Source organism: Grammomys surdaster, unplaced genomic scaffold, assembly GCF_004785775.1.
Source record: "Grammomys surdaster isolate TR1022 unplaced genomic scaffold, NIH_TR_1.0 127, whole genome shotgun sequence".
Taxonomy (NCBI): domain Eukaryota; kingdom Metazoa; phylum Chordata; class Mammalia; order Rodentia; family Muridae; genus Grammomys; species Grammomys surdaster.
In genome coordinates this window covers 7474913-7495261 of record NW_021604585.1, presented here as the reverse complement: position 1 = coordinate 7495261, position 20349 = coordinate 7474913, and positions in this window count along the sequence as shown.

Here is a 20349-nt window from a genome sequence, read left to right as displayed (position 1 = left end):
CAAACAAGAAACAAAAACTTTTCTAGAAACTCCCAGTAGACTCCTTAGGTATTGCTGCACCACAAAGCCTCCCTTGCCTAGTGTAAGAGTTTAGTTTGGGGCTTTGTAACCTTGATACTAGAAACAAGTACAGAGTTTGGAATGAATGTTGAGTCAATTCATAGTCCTGGCTGCAGAAGTGAATAGGTTAACTTTTTATACGAAAATTTAAAAGGTGAGTGTATCAAGGTTCATTTAGGAAAATGCCACTTTGTATTTAAATCAAAGGGGGGGGTTAACGTAGAAAATAGGCTACATGTGACAGATGACTAGAGAAACTAAGCAGAAGGCAGGAGGCAGCCTGGTACTGTAACTTCTTTAGGCTTCTATCTGCCCAGGACGCAGGGAGAAGGGAGAGTTACTAGGGTAGCAGGGCAGAAGCTGGGACCATGACTGAGCGATGCATCCGGAGCTGGAGCCGAGGAGGGACTGCAGCATAGGTGGGAAGAATGTTGGCTTCTGCCTTTACTCATGGATTTCTTCCACTGCTAAATTCAGCTGGAAGCTAGCTGATTCAGTCTGTAGGGGGCGCTCTCAGATGTAAAACTGGCCAGAGGAGAACAAGGGATTAGCCAGAAGGAGAAGAGATCCAGGAACATGTTTATTGGATCAAAACCAAGCATGTTGCATAGAAATGTAAGACAGGGAAGGAGACAAAATTAATATCGGATGACGCCATAGACTTCAAGGTGCAGAGCATTAAACAAGATGCAAGGCGTTTCATCTGCCTCCTCCCTTCCGCCGGCCCTCCCGCCTTCCCGAGTCTTTCTTCCTCTCTTTTTATAGCCAACAGGTGCAATTCATAATGAAGAATTCAATTATTTTGCAACCATAATGAAAAATTCAGTATCAATAGAGGTGACCTTAATCCCTTTGATCGATCAGGCTAACAAGAGTAAATAAGGACATTCAGCAATAGGTCATATTAAGACGTGTGACAGCAGATATCCACAACTGTGAGTGCTTCTGTTACTCCACAAGAAAAATGAGAGTAGATGGATCTATTATGGCTTCCACTCAAGAGGACATAAAAAACCAATATAACTTTAGGAAAGCAAGGGAGAAGAATCAATAAAAACAAAACCAGAAATCAATATGTTTAAAAGAAGAGGGGAACTGATAAATTCAAGAAGGTCCCATTTCAAAAAGATCAATAAAAGACAAAAACTACAGAAAAATCTCATCATAAAAAAAATGAGTCAAAGGCTAGCAAGATGGCTCAGAGGGTAAGATCACATGATGCCAAGCCTGGTGACCTGAGCTTGATTTCCCAGAACCTGCACGGTGGAAGGAAAAAACATAACACACACACAGAGGCACACACACACACACACACACACACACACACACACACACAGATAACAGTTTTGAAAATGAATCCAGAGACAGTTTGCAAAATCAAGGAAGAAAAGAAAAACTAAACATATAGCATTGAGAAGTAAGTTCTAGCTAAGAGATGGCCAAAGGCACTTTGCAGCCAAGCCTGACAACCTGAGGTTAATCTCTGGGCTCACGTGGTGAAAAGGGGGGAACCGGATACTGGAAATCACGCTCATGCTGTGGCATTCAAGCTCAACCCTATAAGTAATTAAAAAAAATTTTTTTAAAAGAATGAAATGCTAATATGGTCACAGATGTTAGATCAAATCCATTGTAAGAGCCATGCCGTGTGTGTGACTTAAATCATTTGGAAATATCCATTATGAGGATGATTTTTTTTTTTTTTTTAGCGAAACAGAAAGATTATAAAATTGGAAGAGGGCTTATTACAATTCATGAGGTCTGGAAATTACACTGTGTCATGGAATCAATATTAATAACATATGAATCATTTCTCCTATATGGTATGCATCTCATCTATCAGTAAATTTAATTTACCAGTCTCTTTTCTCCATTAAAATCTACACCTCCTGAGGGCAAGGACCTGTCTCTCGAGTTTGCAACTCCAATATCTAGCTAAAGATCTACCATGGGTGCCCCAGGATGGATGTTGGAAAAAGAGCCCCTCTTTCTTTCTGTGATTCCTCCCATCTTTCCTCAACATCCCCCCATGGAGCAGTCAAAAGCAAGGTACATTCAGCCTGGGAATGGAGAGTACCCTCTTGTCATCCTTTAAGTCCTATCTGTGACCTGTTTCTGTATGAACACTGTAGTCCTGAGAAGGACACATGCACTGGCAGACTCCAGCGTGGTGCCCACAAAGGATCCTCTGTAAGCCATGCTGTTTATCAAGAGCTGCCCCAAGCTGGTGACTCACAGAATGGCCCAGCAGGCTCTGGCTGTTGCTAGGTAACCATGGTTCCCATGTGGAACTCAGCACCACACTTGCAGGTTGTCCCCAATAACTTAGAGAAAATGAAGAGTTGTCGGAAAAGGTGAAAGGCTTTGGGAAGTGACACAAAGTTCTCATGCTTTTGCTTCGTTTTTGCAAGTTGGTCCCTAGCACACTTTTGACCTATTCGTTGTGTGCCAGATACTCAGAGGAAGCAGCACAAAGAAATAGCAGTAGGTTTCAAACTTGACTGCATACCAAAAGTAGCTGGAGGGTTTCTTAAATGCACCTTGGAGCTCTTTACCCTCAGAATTTCTGATTAATGAGATGTGTGGGTGGTGAGTGGAAGTGTATATTCCTAATTATGTTTCCAGGTAACCTGATACTGCTGTCCAGTGATAACACTTTGGGAGTTTGCCTAGATCTTTCAGTCTTGCTATTAAGCCTTAAGGAATTGCCAGATCACATAACTGGTAAAGAACTAGGTCCAAGGGACGGTAGTAGATCTAAGTCACTTCGCTACTACTGGTAGTGAGATCAGACCCAGGATCCCTGAATTCAACACCAGCACTTTTCCCACTACAAAATGCTCTCCAAGCGATGCCTCTTTAAAAAATCCTCCAAGACACTCCAGATGGCTGCCAACAGGGGTGGTCCTGCCCCAGTGAATGCCAAGTTGCTAAATCCAACCCTGATAGCGACAGCTTTGAAAATGAAGCCAGAGACAGTTTGCAAAAGCCTTTGTGTTCTTCCCAGCGTCGTCTCTCGTATTTCTCAATACTGTAGATGGAGAAGGAAGTGTGTTGAAGATGAACAGACACAGTGAAGTGGGGCTCTGCCACATTTCCAAAGAGGCAGGCCTCCAATCCTGTGCTGCAAGCCAGGGCTGTTGGCAGGCAGCCCCATCTGCTTTGGACTCAAACCCTGAAGCATCCCCTCCTGTCCGCCCCCTGACTCCCAGCCTCATGTGTGCTGAGATGGCCTCAGAAATATATTTAAAATGTAAAATATACACATGCCTACCACTTTTGCTTAAATTATGGGCTTTTTTTGGCCATTCAGGCTCATCGTAAGCTTCAGGGTACAGTTCTTTCTACTCAAAACCTGGGCATGGCAACACACACCAATAATGCTATTACTTGGGAAGCTGACGCAGGAGGATCAAAAGTTCAATATCTTCTTGGGCTACATCATGAGCTGTAAGCTAGTCTAGGTTACATATTAAGCTCCAGGCCAATCTGGGCTACAGAAGGCGACCTTGTCTCAAAACAAAGCAAAAAGTCAGCTAAACAGCTTTTTATTCACAAGGTCTGGATAAAAGCAAAATGGGGATGCTTATGGAGTTTGTCCTGGACTTAACTAGTCTCCTCTTTGACCCTGTCAAGACTGTCCAAGGATCACTGTTCCCTGCCCTCCCTGATTTCTATCCTCAAAGAAATTACTCTTTATTTACCTCCAGCAAACCTCAGCTAAAGCTATGAGATGAGAGATCTGAGCGCTTGTTTGTCACAAGCCTTTTAGTTTTAACAAAAGATGTTTGAAGATTAAAGAAACCTCTGATGCTTGAAAAAAAATTCTAATGAAGAAAATGTGGGTGTGATGGGGGTGGGGAGAGAATCACCAACATCTAGGATCTTTCTTGGGAGTCTCTGTGTCATACCTTCCAGGTGGGGGTCACACTTTATGTCCCCCTAAAGCTAAAGCTTGCCCTTGTGCACCGATATCACCGACGGGCTGGGATCTTACAAGCCCACTCGCATCTGCAATAGTCTTTTCTTATGGAGCTTCATGTCCACTAGATGGCATTCAGCTAGAGCCTGAGGACCAGTTCTTATTACGTAGCTTAATGATGCTAAGGAAACAAGCTGAGGTTGGTGAATGTCTCCTTTCTCTTAGGGTTTCAGGTTTGTTCATACACTTGAAGAATGAACTCTGTGGGTGTGTGTATGTGTGTGTCTGACTACTGTTGACTGAGTGCAGAAATATGTGACATTTTACTTGTGTATGCCACTTTGAAGTTGCCAGCATGCTTCACATTATCCTCTTTAAGCTCCTTTCTTGGATTTGTAGAAATTTTCATTTCCATTCACTTATGGCATAACAGAGGTTTAAATATTTCAGCTCGAAAGTAGCTAAGTTAGAACTTGAATGTAAGTCTTGATTTTGGATTCCAAGAATATATGTCATCAAACCCAATAAACCAGGGAGTTAACATAGAGGAGATAGAACCTGGCTGATTGTGTGGGCAGGGAGGACTTTGGAGGACCAACTGGACCTGGAAACTCAGTCTGGTCAAACTACACAGAGAAGGGGAATAGCATGATGGCAGCCCTCCTGCTGGTGATACCAGTGGATACATCTCTCTGTACTTTGCTTCCAGTGCTCTTGGTACACTGGGTAGCCTGTGACTTCCAGGAAGGCAATAAACTTAGTCACTGTAGGGTTGAGCTGACAGAGAGGAAAGGTTCTTTCAATGCAACCGAGGATTTTCCTAGGAACCTTTGAGATTCTATTCATGTAGTCAAGACAACTCCTGAGAAGGTGTGAGGTTGTTTTCAAACTACATTCCAACTGAGAATGCAAAAAATGACTGTGGGCACATGGAAGAGCTTGTGCTGAGCAAGGTCTCCCAGGAATTATCTGTACGCTGTCTATGCATGTAATGTTCAGTGTAAGTGTTATATGGTTGTGTATTTCATTAATACTGTCTTGTTCTAGCATGCTTGTCCTATATTTCAGATGTTGCCAGGGATGCTAGGGAAAGGGATTATGTTAGCCAGCAATGTTCCATGCATTTAATTACTCCTAGGAAATTAATATGGCAATACCTTTGACCAGAGGGGTGAAGAGGAGGGAATTTTAGAACTATGGGCTAGCAGGCACAAAGATACTATATAGGAAGGAGTTTAATCTACAACGGTAAACAAAATCCCTTGTTCTATCAAAACGGAGAATCTGGAAATAGTAAAAAGTAAGGTTAAAACAAGTAAATTGAGACTGGTCTATAGAGTCTGGTGTGCCATGATGCAAGAGGGTTGAACTAGTTGTGGGCACCTGGGCAGCATCAAAGGCTTTATTTTCATTCCATGAGGATTATTCTAGAATGTTCATAGTAGTTTAGAGATACTAGTGGGAAAGTGGGCAGGGGGCAGGGCATAAAGTACTAAAAAGGATTTTTTCTCTAAAATTAAAAAGCACATTCACTATTATTGTATGTGTGTATCTGTATGAGTGTGTATGTGTGTGTGTCCATCCACATGTGTTGTAGCACACATGTGGATATCAGAGGACAGCTATTGAAAGTGAGTTAGTTATCTGCTTCCATGGTGGGGTCTTGAGATGAAACGTAGGTCTCATTCATCGAACCATATTGCTGGCCCAGGATTTTCCCTTCAAAATGTGTTTGTGTGTGTGTGTGTGTGTGTGTGTGTGTGTGTGTGTGTGTGTGTGTGAGAGAGAGAGAGAGAGAGAGAGAGAGAGAGAGAGAGACAGAGAGATAGAGAGACAGAGAGAAAGAGCAGTGTATACATTAAAATTTAGAGGAAAATCTTGGGTGTCCGTCCTCAGGTGACAGTTTCTTGGTGGCCTGGCACTTTGTCAGCTAGGCCATGCTAGCTTCCTGTCAAGCTTACAGATATAAAGATACCCAGCTATCTCTGCTTCCAGTATGGTGGCCCTTGGGATTACAGGCATGCACCAGTACACCTGGCTTTCTTTGTGGGCTCTGAGGATCTGAACTCATGTCTTCACATCTGTGAAGTAAATGCTTTGTAGCCATCTCCCCTGCCTAGAATGATTATAATATGAGAGACAGAGGGATGACCTTGGTGTGTAAATGGAGAGGAAGGACAGATATGGAAGATCCTGACAGGATCCTTGTTCCTTGCCAGTGAGAAACTCTTATCTTTTTTGAACATATTGTTCCCACTGGTCTTGTGGATACAAAGCAAGTTTTCCTACCCTTCTTCAACTGCGCTTTCTTGCTGCTTGTTTTTGTAATGTGATCCCCTGTTGTCTTAGCAGAGCAATAGAGCCCTGCTCATTAAAACTGTGGAGCACATTGGAAGTGTTATTCATGGTAAGTAACTGATTTTATAGCGTTTCAAACCTGCCAAGTTGACAAATTAGCCACTGTACTGCTTTCTACAATCTGGAGTCTCAGATTTGGGGAATTTTAAAAGTAAGCAAATCCCGTGGCAAATGGCAGCACCTGCTGGCAAATACGGTATCACATGCTAGCTCTATGGTGTAGATGACGCAATGGCCCAGAGAAAGATGAACAAAGAGAAGAAAACTGCAGGGGCCAGAGGCTTACGATGGGACACTGAAGGAGTGGAGACATTAATGTATTCTGGGAAATGATAGGAAAACAGCGCGGACAAGAAAATTCTAAACTTGGGCAAGTCATTCCCTGGAGGTTGGGAAGAACTAATAGCTGTCTATTACTGTGCTATATGGTTTTGTACAGTCTAAACATGAATAATATCAGTCAGAGTGTGTGACCTCATGAGTTATTTAGGAGGAGACATTATAAGGAGCTCTATGTAACACAGTTCTATTAGGATAACATTGTATTCAGTCTTTCAAGTCTGATACCCGCCTTGCGAAACCTTCATTGGCAATACCTTTTAATTTAATGCGTGTGAAATGAGTGTTTTAAAGGTTTCCCATGAGAAAATCCATTTTAAATACCTTACTAGGAATTGGTGTGAGGAGAAGGCCACACATTTGGCCCTCACATTCCACCTTGATTGAAACAGTTTCCTGTTGTTTGGGTGCTGCTTATAACAAGGTAGCTGGCCCAAGAACTTGGAGTTTGCCTGTATCTATCTCCCATTTCACTGTAGGAGTCCTAGCATTACAGATACCTGCTACTCTGCCCAGCTCTATGTGAGTTCTTGGGATTTGAACTCGGGTCCTCACACTTGTACAATGGGGCTTTTTCCCATGGAACCATCTCTCCAGCGTCTATTCACGGATTCGTAGAAAGACTCTGGTGCAAGAAACCTCCACATTGTATTTGTTTCTATTTTATTATGTTTTTCCCTCTCAGGAAGGACTCAAGACACGGTCAGTAAACCACATAACAGTTATAGTTAAACTTTAAACCCACTATGGGAGGGGGTGAAACAAGGGACCTGAGAAAAGAGTGGAGACTCTCAGTGTTGTGAAGACAGGCGTTAAGTATAAATAGTTAATGAAAGACCAACAGAAATGTCGTGCGTTAAGGATCAGCTTTTCTGGTGCGGACTAGATCAAAACCTTGGCTCAGTAGTCCTCTAGCTTGGTAACCTTGGGAAAATGACTAAAAATCTCACTATCTGATCTTTAAAAGAGGAATAATAATAGCACCTGCCTCATCGGTTGCTGTGGGTTTAAAAATAAGCTAAAATACGAAGGCAGTCTATAGAGCCTGGCATATAGTAAGTACTATATGTGTCAGCTACTATTATTACAGCAGGTGGCAAACGAGTAGCATCTCTCGCAGCTCTGCAAGAGCAGCTATAAATTCTCTCTGGAAATAGTGGCATAAGTGAACTTCCTATCATTCCCTCTCTCTGCTGAAGGCTGATCCCGAGGTGTGTTGAGCACCCACCCACTTTAGAAAAACTATTTAGAAGGAACGAACACAGGTGGACAAACTGGGAGACTCCCTGGGAAGTTGTTGGTATTCACATAAGCAGCTTTTAAAAACAAACAAACAAACAAACAAAAAATAGAAGAGTTGTATCAGAGAAGAGAACTGCCTGAAGAATAACTCAGAGGCAGAAATATGTAAAGGTTCTTCTAGGGACAGGGAAAAAGGCTAGCCCAGTTAGGGTGTTGTGATGGTTAATTTTGCTTGCCAACTTGATGGGATTTAAAATCACCATCGAAACAAACCTCTGGACACATCTGTGAACACTTTCTGTATTAGATTAATTAAAGGGAGAACATCCACCCTGAATGTAGAAGATATTATCCCATATTCTAGGATCTAGGACCAAATAAGGAAGAAAAGAATCTACATGCATTGCTCTTTCCTTCCTAACTGGATGCAAGGACCAGCTGACTGAAGCATCTACCTCTGTCTCTGTATTAGGGAAGTAACTAAAGACCAAGACAGTGAAAGGATTGTCATACCAAGCTGAGAAGGCAAAATGTTATTTTAAAGACTCAGGAACCACAGGCAAACTCGGATGGGATAAGGTGAGGGAAATTAGAGAGTAAAAGTCCAGAGCACTGGCTAGGAGTCAGTCAGGACAAGAAATGCCTTGAGGGTTTAGCTAAAGGAAGGACAGATGGAAGAGCAATGAGATGGTCCTCACTAAGGAAGACCTGGCAGCACTGAATGCAAAGGGTGAGGGAAGGAGGAGAGAAAGCCTACGGTTTGAACTTAGAGATGTTAGCGTAACTGAGATTATCAAGTAAATAAACCAAGATGTGTCTGGAGTTGCTATAGATGCTAAGTTGTATCTGCTACATGCTGAGGTTAAGTGATGGAAAATACCATACTCTTAATCTCTGGGGGCGATTTCTATCAAGGAGCCCAGACAGACGGCTTCTGCATTTCTACAGAAAGGAGCTCCTTGAATGAAGGGTAGTTCCCTAGTCAACAATCTCAATACTTTTATCAATTTTTCACTTTCTAGTATGTGTAATGTCATTATAGGTCTGGCAACATCCCCGTTTTCAGATTGCCTCTATGTAGCATTTATCCGAGCCCTTCAAAAAACACTAAAGCAACGTGCAGTCAGTTTCCTTCATTATTAGCACAAGAGTAGCTCGCCCATGCTGGCTGATCCACAGGGAACCCATTTGTCCTGACTTTCTGCCCTAGGACGGAAATGTCTCACCTTCCAATTCAGCATGAATAGTAATGATGACTGTTAGAGCAGAAAACCGGATCAGCATGAGGAGACATGGATCTGCATTCCAAAAACTTGCTCAAATGCAAAGTTTACCCAGGTACAAAGGTCCCAGGGCTGGTTTTGTTGTTGTTGTTGGGTTTTTTTTTTTTTTTTCCTTTTGGGTGAAGTCATATGATGAGAACCACTTTCTTCAAGTCTAAATCTGATACTTTTAGGGATATCTACTTTCTGCAACCCCATTTAGCAGTGCGCGAAAGTCCATTAAGCTGTTAGCAGCTGTGTCATGGCCCCGTAGGCTTCTGAGGGCACTGGGTTGAGTGGGTGGCCTCACTGTTTCATTTCTGAGTTGGAAGCCATTCAGACCTCTATGAAAGGAACAGACAGAACAGCAAGTGCAATGAAACTGAACATGGCCAGATTTTTCCTAACATTAAATTAAAGGTATGTGTTCTGAGATCCAGAAATAGTAACATCAGGACACATAAAACAAAATAGGGTATATTGTGGAAGGGGTCATCTGTTTCCACATTTCAAGGCCCGAGTGGCCAGATGTAATGAGGGGTAGGAAGTAAAGGAGAAATAAATATTCGAATCTGTAGTTTGGCCCTGCTGACAGATTGTGTTTGAATGCATTTCTGTATGTTTGGGGTCCTTGGCTATTTATTTTTAATCCATGGCACTATACATGGGTTCAAGATTATCTTCAGGTTGTGGAATTTCTCCAGCATCCAATCTGTTCCCTCCTTCTCCTGCCATGTATAAGTCAGCGATGCCCCCAGTGGCAGTGAGCACAAATAGCTTTGAGTCATGCTTTCCATTTTTGTATTTTCTTGTTTTACGACCTAATTTTAGGCCTGACTTATTTTTTTCCTGTCTAAGTGCTATATTAACAAAATTCACAATGCTTCGACTGTAGCCCAGTCGAACATCCATCGGATGACTGTTACGCAATCATCGTAGGCAGGAAGGAGCTCAGGAAGAAAGCTGACTATAGCTTCAGTGATGTCGTTATGGTTATGAGAGCAGTGTGAGCATCAAGAGGGAACACTCCGGCTGCAAGCCTGTGCAACTGTGCTCAGTTCCGAGCTATCTGCTAAAAGAGGATGTGTGACCTATCACCAAATGAAGACAGGACATTCTTCTTTCTGTGTGTGTTTTCCAGTGGTGAGGTTTGTGTTGAAGGGGAACTTAAAATCCTTCTGAAATGTTGTGAGTCTTTTCCAGGCATGATTCTGAAGGGTTTATTCTCAGTTTTTAATAATACAAACCAAGAGCAAAACTGGGCTCTGTATGGTATACCTCAACCTCCTTCAAATGATAAAAAACCAACCAACCAACCAACCACCACCACCACCAGCAAAAACAACAAAAAACAAAACCGAAACCAACCAAACAAACAAAAAACAAATGCAAAGTCAGATTTCCAAAAGTGGAGCTTAAACTACTGCCTGCCAAGAGCCCATAGTCTCATGGTCTTCCTAGGCCAATTGTGGATCTTAGCATCTCTGACCATGGTGAGGGAGAAGGGGCTGGCTAGTGAGGTGGTGTATCAGGTAAATGGGCTCACCACCAAGCCTAATGACCTGAGTCTAATCCCCAGGACCCAGGCGGTGGAAGAAAGCTGGCTCCCACAAGTTGTCTGTTGACACTCACCTCCAGTATACCACACAGCTTAGTACCTTTGCACCCCACCCCCTATACACAGAATCAATACATATATCTTTTTTTTTTTTTTAAAGAAAGACAGTGGACCAATTTCTTCACATCACAGTGAAGTAACAGGTAGTAAGCTTCCTGCTGAGACTCTAGAAGACAATGTGCCCTTTCCTCTCAACTAACCTGTAACTCAATCAATCAAGCAATCAGAGAAGCTGGGCTCAGAATTAGCAGCAAGCCCATCACCACACATATCAGGTAGAAATGAAAGCCCACGGGTTCCTTTCAACCAAATGGTCTCTAAATTTAACGTTGTCCTGGAGATTGTGCAGGTGCCTCCCAGAAAGAGATTACACCAATGGCTTCTAAACCATCAGGGCTACTCAAAATGTTCTAAGCTGAACCCTCAGCCTCCGCCGATTTTTAAGGTCTCAGCATAGTCTTCCCCACTCTGGACACTAATTTTTAGTTTAGGTTGCCTCTCAAAGAGAGGTTGTCATCCCATAATATTAAGCAGACAGTAAAAGCTGCTTGAGTAGGGAATAGCCTTAGGTTCTTATCAGAAATCACCTCCCTCGAAATCACTGTTTTCTAACCACAATTACAGATTCCTGGAAAGGGCTCCGAGATGTATCTGTAACTGTTTTCCAATATGACAGTGGGGAACTCCTGAAGATGGCAGCAGCACTTTAAATTTCGCCAGCCTCTGAAGGAGGAGCATGCGTCAAGCAAGCAGGGCCAGCATGCTTCCTGCAAGCAGAAACCCAAAGATGCCCGCAGTTGGTCTCAGCCTTTCATTCCCACACCAGCACGTTCAGCCACAGCATCGGATTTCACTTTTACATCTTTGAGCTTTGCACAGTGTAGAATCTGGAGAGAGGAACTTAGAGGTGAAAAAAATGCATGTAGGATCCCCTTTCCATCAAAGGAGAGGGAGGTTTTTGAAACCTTTCAACACCAGCAGCCCTACATACCCTCCCCAGCATGCGGTCCCTCCTGTGAAGCTGAAGAAACACACAAAGGTTGCAGGTCTGCACTGACTTTTTAAAAATGCTATTGCTCTCCACTAGTCAGTAACAGTATGGGTTGAAGAATGAACAAAGTATTCTTTCTGCTTTTTCATTGTTGTTGATAGGAATGCCCATTAAGAAAAATTCATGTTTATTCTATAATTGCAGGAAACAGTAAAAGGCAAAGCCTGTATGGAAGAAGTCTCCATGAATATAAATGAACCTTTCACTTTTGATTTAAAAAGCTATATTCTTCACATAATTTTCTATGCGGAGCTGAAAGGCTAAAATATATTTTCTAAGCTGATTATGACATTTACATTTACAATTATGTTTAACTAAATTAGATATTTAAACAGTATAGGCAATACACATCTATATAAAACTAAAAATAGTGCATGTTTGTATATGTATTTAATAATTCCCTGTCCTGTATCCTATTTCCTCAGGTCACTGTTAAATATGCTTTAAAAAAATTACCAAAAGGGGAGGAGGCATTCTTTACATGTTATTGCAACTTTCCCTAGATCAATAAATGCCAATTATACTCAGGTAATGGCTGCATATTTTTCATGCTGTGGCTGTAACACAAATGATTGAACCACAGTGCTGGGATGGACAGTTTTTTTTTTAAATTTCCAAATGCATACTCTCTATGATTTGATGTAAATGTACATACTGGTCCTTTTATTCCTGCAGATCGGAGTTCCCAAGAGGGAACGCTCCACAGAAGCACAGAGGTTTTGTGTAACATGCAATTTAGAAAGCAATCGTGGGTTGCAATATTGCAAGAGTGTTTATCTGCTCACATCCTTTCAGAAACTGATGCTACTGATATTCACCAGTGTTTAAGGTTTTTTTTGCTTGTTGTTTGTTTGTTTTTGTCTTTGGACAAAAATGGTATCTCATTTGAAGTTTTGTTTTTCTTGCAAAGTTGCCTAGCTTGGTGTATAAATATGTATACCCAGAGTTCCAACTGCTTGACTGTACAGCTTATTCATTGTTTGATCTTAATAGATTAACATAATTTCTCTGTGACTCAGTCTCATCATTCCCTCTAAAAACGGGAAAATGATAGTTCTTGCCACATAGGATTATTATTGGGATTGACTGAGCTCCTAGTCATAAAGACTTAGAATGATGCTTGGTGCTTCGGGCAGTGCCTGATCCTTGGTGAGCACTGAGTTGGCTAAATGAATGAATCCAGTAATAATGAATGCCTCTGTACTGGTTACTTCTCTTGTTTCCTGACAAAATACTTGACAAAAAGCAACTTAAGAGGGAAAGGTTCATCCTGGCTCACAGTTCAAGGGGATACAATGTATCATGGTGGGGAAGCAGCTGCAGGAATAGGAGACTTCTAGTCACAGAGCATCCATAGTCAGGAAGCAGAAGGAGAGCAAGAAGTAGGAGCTGTCTAAAAGGCCTCAAGGCCCAACCCCAGTGACACACTTCCTTCAGCATGACTTACCCTTAAAGGTTCCACAACCTCCCCAAACAATACTACCAGTTGGGGACTAAGTATTCAAATTCATGAGCTAATGGGGACCATTTCACATTTAAATGACAATAATATTGTCTTATGCTTATTAAATATTTGCATTTATTTTGCTAAATATGAATGTCAAAATGTTAATTTTCAGTGTAAAAAACAAAGTATTAGGATTTTTAATTTTCCTTAGAAAGCACTGCAATTCCAGATCCCTAACTTCCTTCTTTAGTAAGCCCTATGGCTTATAAATGCCAGACATGTGAGCTTTGCCAAAACATTTGAATGTGAAGGAAAATGTTAACGTTTTTGGAAAATAGGAGCATCATTTTCTAAATAAAGAACATTCGAGGATGAACTACTAATGATATTTTTTAAAATGATGAAATTTTCGTATCCAATAGGCATAACCTTAGCTTACCTAGATAGAAAATTAGATCTATTGCTGGAGAGAAAGGAAGAGAAAAGGAGAGGAAGAGGAGGAGGAGGAGGAGGAGGAGGAGGAGGAGGAGGAGGAAAGGTGGTGGTGGTGGTGGTTAGAAGGCTATTTATTGAAAGGGGGTTAATTATCATGGGTGAAAAGTAATCCTTTTGGGATCTTGGGTGCCAGGTAGCTTAGCCTTCTCTGTTGAGATTTCTAACCACGTCTCTCTTCTCCATGGGTTGTTTTTCACTTGGATTTGTCCTTGATAAGCACGCTTGTATTATTTATCGGAAGCATAAATCTGAAAACATCCAGCATCAGGCTTCCTTAAATGTCAGAGACAACTATTTCTTGTCTTTTTCCTCTTGGCTTTTATTACCGACATTCCTTTTTATGTTTTGTGCCCCCCCCCCATCTCTTTTATACAATAGAAGGATAGATGTTCTTTGATCAGATTTATTTTTATCTGTTTTGGTTAAATTAAAATTTGAATAGTTATATTCTATTTTAGAAAGGTGCCAGATGCAACGTGTGTGTTTGTGTGTGTGTGCGTGTGTGTGCGTGTGTGTGCGTGTGTGTGCGTGTGTGCGCACACGTGTGCACGCGCACACGTGTTGGTAGAAGGTTAAGAGAATAGACTAAAGCCGGGCGGTGGTGGCACACGCCTTTAATCCCAGCACTTAGGAGGCAGAGGCAGGTGGATTTCTGAGTTCGAGGCCAGCCTGGTCTACAAAGTGAGTTCCAGGACAGCCAGGGCTATACAGAGAAACCCTGTCTCAAAAAACCAAAAGAGAGAGAGAGAGAGAGAGAGAGAGAGAGAGAGAGAGAGAGAGAGAGTCATCTTTTAGACTAAAAGATGAAATGTAAGAGATGAAAGGAAGGTAGAGTGTCTTATTTCATTTCCCTGTTGCTGTGATAAAATATTCTGACAAAGTAAACCTAAGTGAGAAAGAGTTCTATTCTGGCTCATAGTTCAAAAATGTTGAGGGCATGATGTCCGTGTGCACACCATAAGTACTAGGAAAACCAGGAAAGTTAAACACGTAGGCCTCTCTTCAAAGTCAGGAGATGTTCACCTGTTTTGCACCCAGAATGCTGGGAATGGATGTGGTCTCCAGCCTGGTGATCTTTGCTGTCGGTAGGGCCATGCTTCACCACCTTTATGTTTGGTTATCCTAAACATCCCCCTTGGATCTTGAGCTTTGCTTCTCAGTCCATAAAACCCATCCTTATAAGAGATGTCGAATGCAGTTCACAACACCCTAAGTGACCTCTGTGTTATCTTAGGGTCAGGTCAATCACAATGCTCACAGGAATTGCTGACCTCAGTCATTCCTCCTAAACCCTTATGTTGAGCATGTTTCTGAGTCAACAGAATCTGTGGAAGAGATTCCATATGTAATCTCTTTATGGAAGAGGCCGTATGTACTTTGTAAAGAGTTCAATGTAAATGCTTAAACTTTGTTGTACACACAGGACCAAGTTAATTATCATCAGGAAACTTTTTTTCCAAAATTGTGCTATGCTTAAATATGGCTAAAATAAGCTGCCTGGTGTCAGCCTCTTGAACCAGCCTAGCTAACTATGTCGTGCTGAACTGGATTTCCTTCTTGTCTCACACAGGTGGTGGCCTTGCCAGCTCTGGTAGTTGCAGAAACCCTACCTGAAGGAACAATCAACCATCATGGGGAAGAAAGGTCACCAGGACCTTGAAGCAGCTGGACACATTTCATCCAACAAAGACTAAGGAATGTATGTTATTGCTCAGTTCCCTTTCTCCACTTACACCGTCCAGGATTCCATCCAGGGAATGGTGCCGCCCACAATATGCAAGCCTTTCCAACGAAAGTCAATCAAGATAACTCTGCACAAGCATACCCTGAGGTTCATCTTTCAGGTGATTACAGACTCTGCCAAGTTGATAATTAACAGTAATCATCACACAACACAGGATTTCAGAACTATATCCCATCACTGCGTAGCGCCCGCCTCGCCGATAAGGAAGACGCCACACACGATGAATTCTTCTGACACGAGGTTTATTACAGCTCTTTTAGGTTGCAGGCGAGAGGGCCCCGAACTGCAGAAAGGCGGTTGCTTATATAGCCCCAAAAGTCCCAGCCCCCGGATCCTGGATGGTCAGTCAGTGCTCGGAGCATGTCATGTCTAATCTGGATTGGTCCCTGGCGTAAGCCTAAATTAGCATGAAAGGCGCGCGTGGCTCGTGCATGCCCACTAGCATCCAGGCCTTATGTGAGGAACCCGGAAGCAGTCGCCGCGTTACGGCGATTGCGGCTCCCAACATCTCCCCCTTTTTTTATTACTTAAAAGGCAATCCAACTAGATCATGCCGATCAGCTTGCTGATTCAACAGCTTGAGCGATCGAGGCTAATCCACATGGGAGACCCTATGGGCCTGTACTCCCGTGCAATGGGAACCTGAGCCCTGGGAGGCACCATAGGACTATTAGCAGACTCTTAGTGCAATGGGAACCTGTGCCCTTAAGAAGTCCTGCATGATAGTGTCTCATTGCCTGAGAATATTTATCCAAACTTGGGGGGATGCCCCTTGTTCTAGTGCGGCAAGTGCTTGAACCATCATGCAGCGATCTCGATGCCTCTGTTGACGTAGCCTGAGGACCATCCAGATACAGAACACGACTCCTATGCACAACATTGACCCAAAGATCCCTGTTCCAACCCACTCTTTGAAATAGGAAAATGCAGAGGAAAAGCCAGAGGAAAGCCAGCCACCAAGATCTTTAGCAAAATTAACGTCCACCCATGTGGAATTAATACGGGTGACTGCTTGTCTCAGTCGAATCAGGGTCTTGTCAAATTCTTGACTCCAGTTGGTCTTGAGCTGTAAAGATAATTCTTTTGACAAATTAGCTGCAGCTGTAAAATTATCATATAGTACAGAGGTCACACAGAGTCCTGGCATTTTTATTTCACATCCCAATTGTGCCAATTGCCATAAAATATCAATTTGTTCTTGTAGGAGGTCTATTCTTTGATTAACTATCATAAGACCTCCTTTTAGTTGATTTTCTACAGTGACTCTGGTATCAATGGCTTCTGTTAGAGCGGCTGAGAGCTCATTAACCGCTGCCGCAGTCTGCGTGGTGCCTGATAAAGCCAGGGCGAAGGTAGTCATCGCCGTAGCAACTGCCGCTGTCGCCATAATGGCAACAATGGCGGCTGTGACGCCAAAATCTCTCTTTTGTCTAAATAAGGACAAAGTATTAGGTGCTTCGACTGGAATGGGGACAAATCTTGGCAATCTAACAACTACAGCATGACTACTTTTATTACCATTCCAGCAAAGGGTATAATTACAGCTATTACTATCATTACAATTAGAGGAATTGGAAATTATCCAAACAAATGGAGGCCAAACACAAACTGGAGTAGCGCTGACCAATTTCCTTGTCTCTTCAACTATCTCACCTGTCAGCCTATCTTGCATTATATCGTGTCGGATCTTCCCTTTAGCCACGCTTCCTCCCAACAACATAGACATGAGCGTTAGATCAGTACAACTGCCCCCAGAACCACATAATAACCATGTATCAAAGGGGTCCGTCTCATAACTTAGGGGGTCCATAGTAGTAAAATTTCCAAAACCTTCAAGAGGAGAGAGGGTGAAGTGACCATTAGGGAGCCATTGTGCCCTGTGACTTTGGCATCCTGTCCAAGGAATGAGACTCCGATCTACTGAGCCTCCACGGCAAAAGGGAGCATACTGGGGTTGTGTCACCCAGGATGATAGTCTATCTGCCCCCTCAAGACTATTAGTTGGGTTCTTAGTAGTAGGCCACCAACCAAAAAGGATTGTGGCATTAGCAATCAAGAGAGTCTTGTTAACCTTTTCTATTTTCTCCAATTGTGCATAGGAATAGTTACCTAAACGAATACAAGGATAATCTGAGCTGTTATTAATGGTAAAGCAGAGGCTACCATTTAAAAATGGGTTATCACTTAGGTTGGTCGCCACTGCGGATGAAACATCTAAGGGAAGGTATGGTAGACCTAGTGACTCATTGGTGGTAAAGAATCTGGGAAAAACTTGTGTATTATACATCACCAGCAGTGGTATGGGTAGTGTTGTCACTATCCCCCACTTGACTTCCGTTTTGGCAATTTTCAGGGTCATCATCATCAGAACAAGGAGCTGGATCTTCATCTGTGGTCTGCACATCTTTTATTAATCTTGTCAGACGCGTGGAGACCCAGATCGGCTGTTCTTGATCCTGTGGAAAAACACAAGCAGCTCCCCTGGATCTTATTAATACTGGATCCGGGCCTTTCCACGTGTTAGAGAGAACATCCTTCCACTTAACCATGGATTTTTTCTTTTCAGACACACTATGCCTGTCTGCTGCTGAGTTTCCCTGAGCATCCAATTTTTAAAAATTTATAGTGAAGAGAGTAAAGGATATGGAGGCCTTAGGTCCCTTGGGGCCTATTCCCCCTTTTGTTTTTGTAAATGGGTCTTTAGAATTCCATTTGCTCGTTCGACAATGCCTTGTCCTTGTGGATTATAGGGTATGCCGGTGGCATGTCGGACACCCATTTGTTGACAAAAATGTTGAAAGGTTTTCGAAGTATAAGCTGGTCCATTGTCAGTTTTTATTTGGAGAGGCTTACCCCAGGCAGCCCAAGCTTCTAGGCAATGGGCAATTACATGGGATATCTTCTCTCCTGTCATGGGTGTGGCATGAGTTATTCCAGAGCATGTGTCCACTGACACATGTACATATTTTTGTTTACCAAAGGAGTTATAATGAGTAATATCCATTTGCCAAATGTGAAGGGGCAACAATCCTCTGGGATTAACTCCCAGGGAAGGAGCGACGCGAAAAGTAGCACAAGACGTGCATTGGAGTACTATATCTCGAGCCTCCTTCCTGGTAATGTTGAATTTTAATCTCAAGGTATGAGATGGAACATGATAAAGATCATGAAACTCTGTGGCTTCTTGAATCTTACTAAAAGTCAAAAACATATGCTTGGTGCCTTGGTCTGCCATGGCATTAGCGGATGACATGGGCCCAGGAAGTAAAGTATGGGCCCTCATGTGTTGTATATAAAATGGTTGTTTTCTGGACCTAATAATTGATTGAATATTTTGGAATATAGTGGCAACTGTACTTCTAGAATGGATAAAATCAGTCGCCTCAAGTTGACTAACCGCACGCACAACATAATGTGAGTCAGAGATTATATTTATTGGCATTAAGAATCTTTCAAGTACTGTTGCCACAACAGCACATTCAACTAACTGCGGAGAAGTGTAATTAAATTGTATCTGAACGAGTTGATTATTAACAACATAACACCCCATGCCTGTTTTTGACCCATCTGTATAAATATCCAAAGCTCCAGCTATGGGCATATTTTGAGTAATTTTTGGAAAAATAAAAGGATGGGCCTTGATAAAGGAAATTAATGGATGTTTAGGATAATGATTATCTATATCTCCTGGGAAGAAACACTTAAGAATGGCCCATGAATCTATTGTACCAAATAACACTTGTAATTGACTATATGTATATGGACAAATAATAATATTAGGATAAATTCCAAAATGAATAAGGGCAGCTCGCAATCCTCTCAAAGCTAATTCAGCTACTAAGGTAGGGTAATAACCCAAAATTTTCCTTGGGGAACTGTGATGATGTATCCAAAGAAGAGGTCCCTCTTGCCATAATACACCTGTTGGGAACATTGGGGAAGGAAGGATACACAATTGAAATGGCTTGCCTAATTGTATTCTAGTCAGTTGTGCCGATTGTATTGCCGTCTCAACTTTATCCAGAGCCGAAGAGGCCTCTGAGGTAAGGGTTCTGGGTGAGGTGATTTCCGCCTCACCTTCAAGAATCTTAAATAATGGCAACAATTCTGCAGTGGGTATTTTTAGGAAGGGCCATACCCAATTAATATCTCCTAACATTTTTTGAAAATCATTTAATGTTTTAAGATTATCCCTTCTAATGGTTAGTTTTTGTGGTTTTATAATATTAGGGGTAACAATGGACCCTAAAAATTTACCAATTTCTCCCTCCTGTACCTTCTCAGGAGCTAATTGCAACCCTTTTGCTTTTAAGCATTTATCTAACTCTGCAAACACATCTTGCAGGTTAGTTTTGTCTGGTGAGCAAATCAATATATCATCCATATAATGACATATTTTAATTTTTGAAAATTTCTTTCTAACAGGCTTGATGGCTTTGGACACATATAGCTGACACATGGTAGGGCTATTGGCCATTCCTTGGGGTAATACCTTCCATTGATATCTTATATCTAGTTCTTCATGATTAATACTGGGCAACGTAAATGCAAATCTTTTCCTATCTCTTTTATTTAAGGGGATGGAGAAAAAACAATCTTTGATATCAACTATAATAATCTCCCAATGTTTTGGAAGGGCTGAAAGCAATGGCAGTCCCTTTTGAATAGGACCCATAATTGACATCTGTTTATTAATAGCTCGGAGATCATGTAAAAGTCTCCATTTTCCTGATTTATTTTTTATAACAAAAATTGGTGTATTCCAAGGTGAATGTGAAATTTCGAGGTGCCCTAACTCCTCCTGTTCCTTT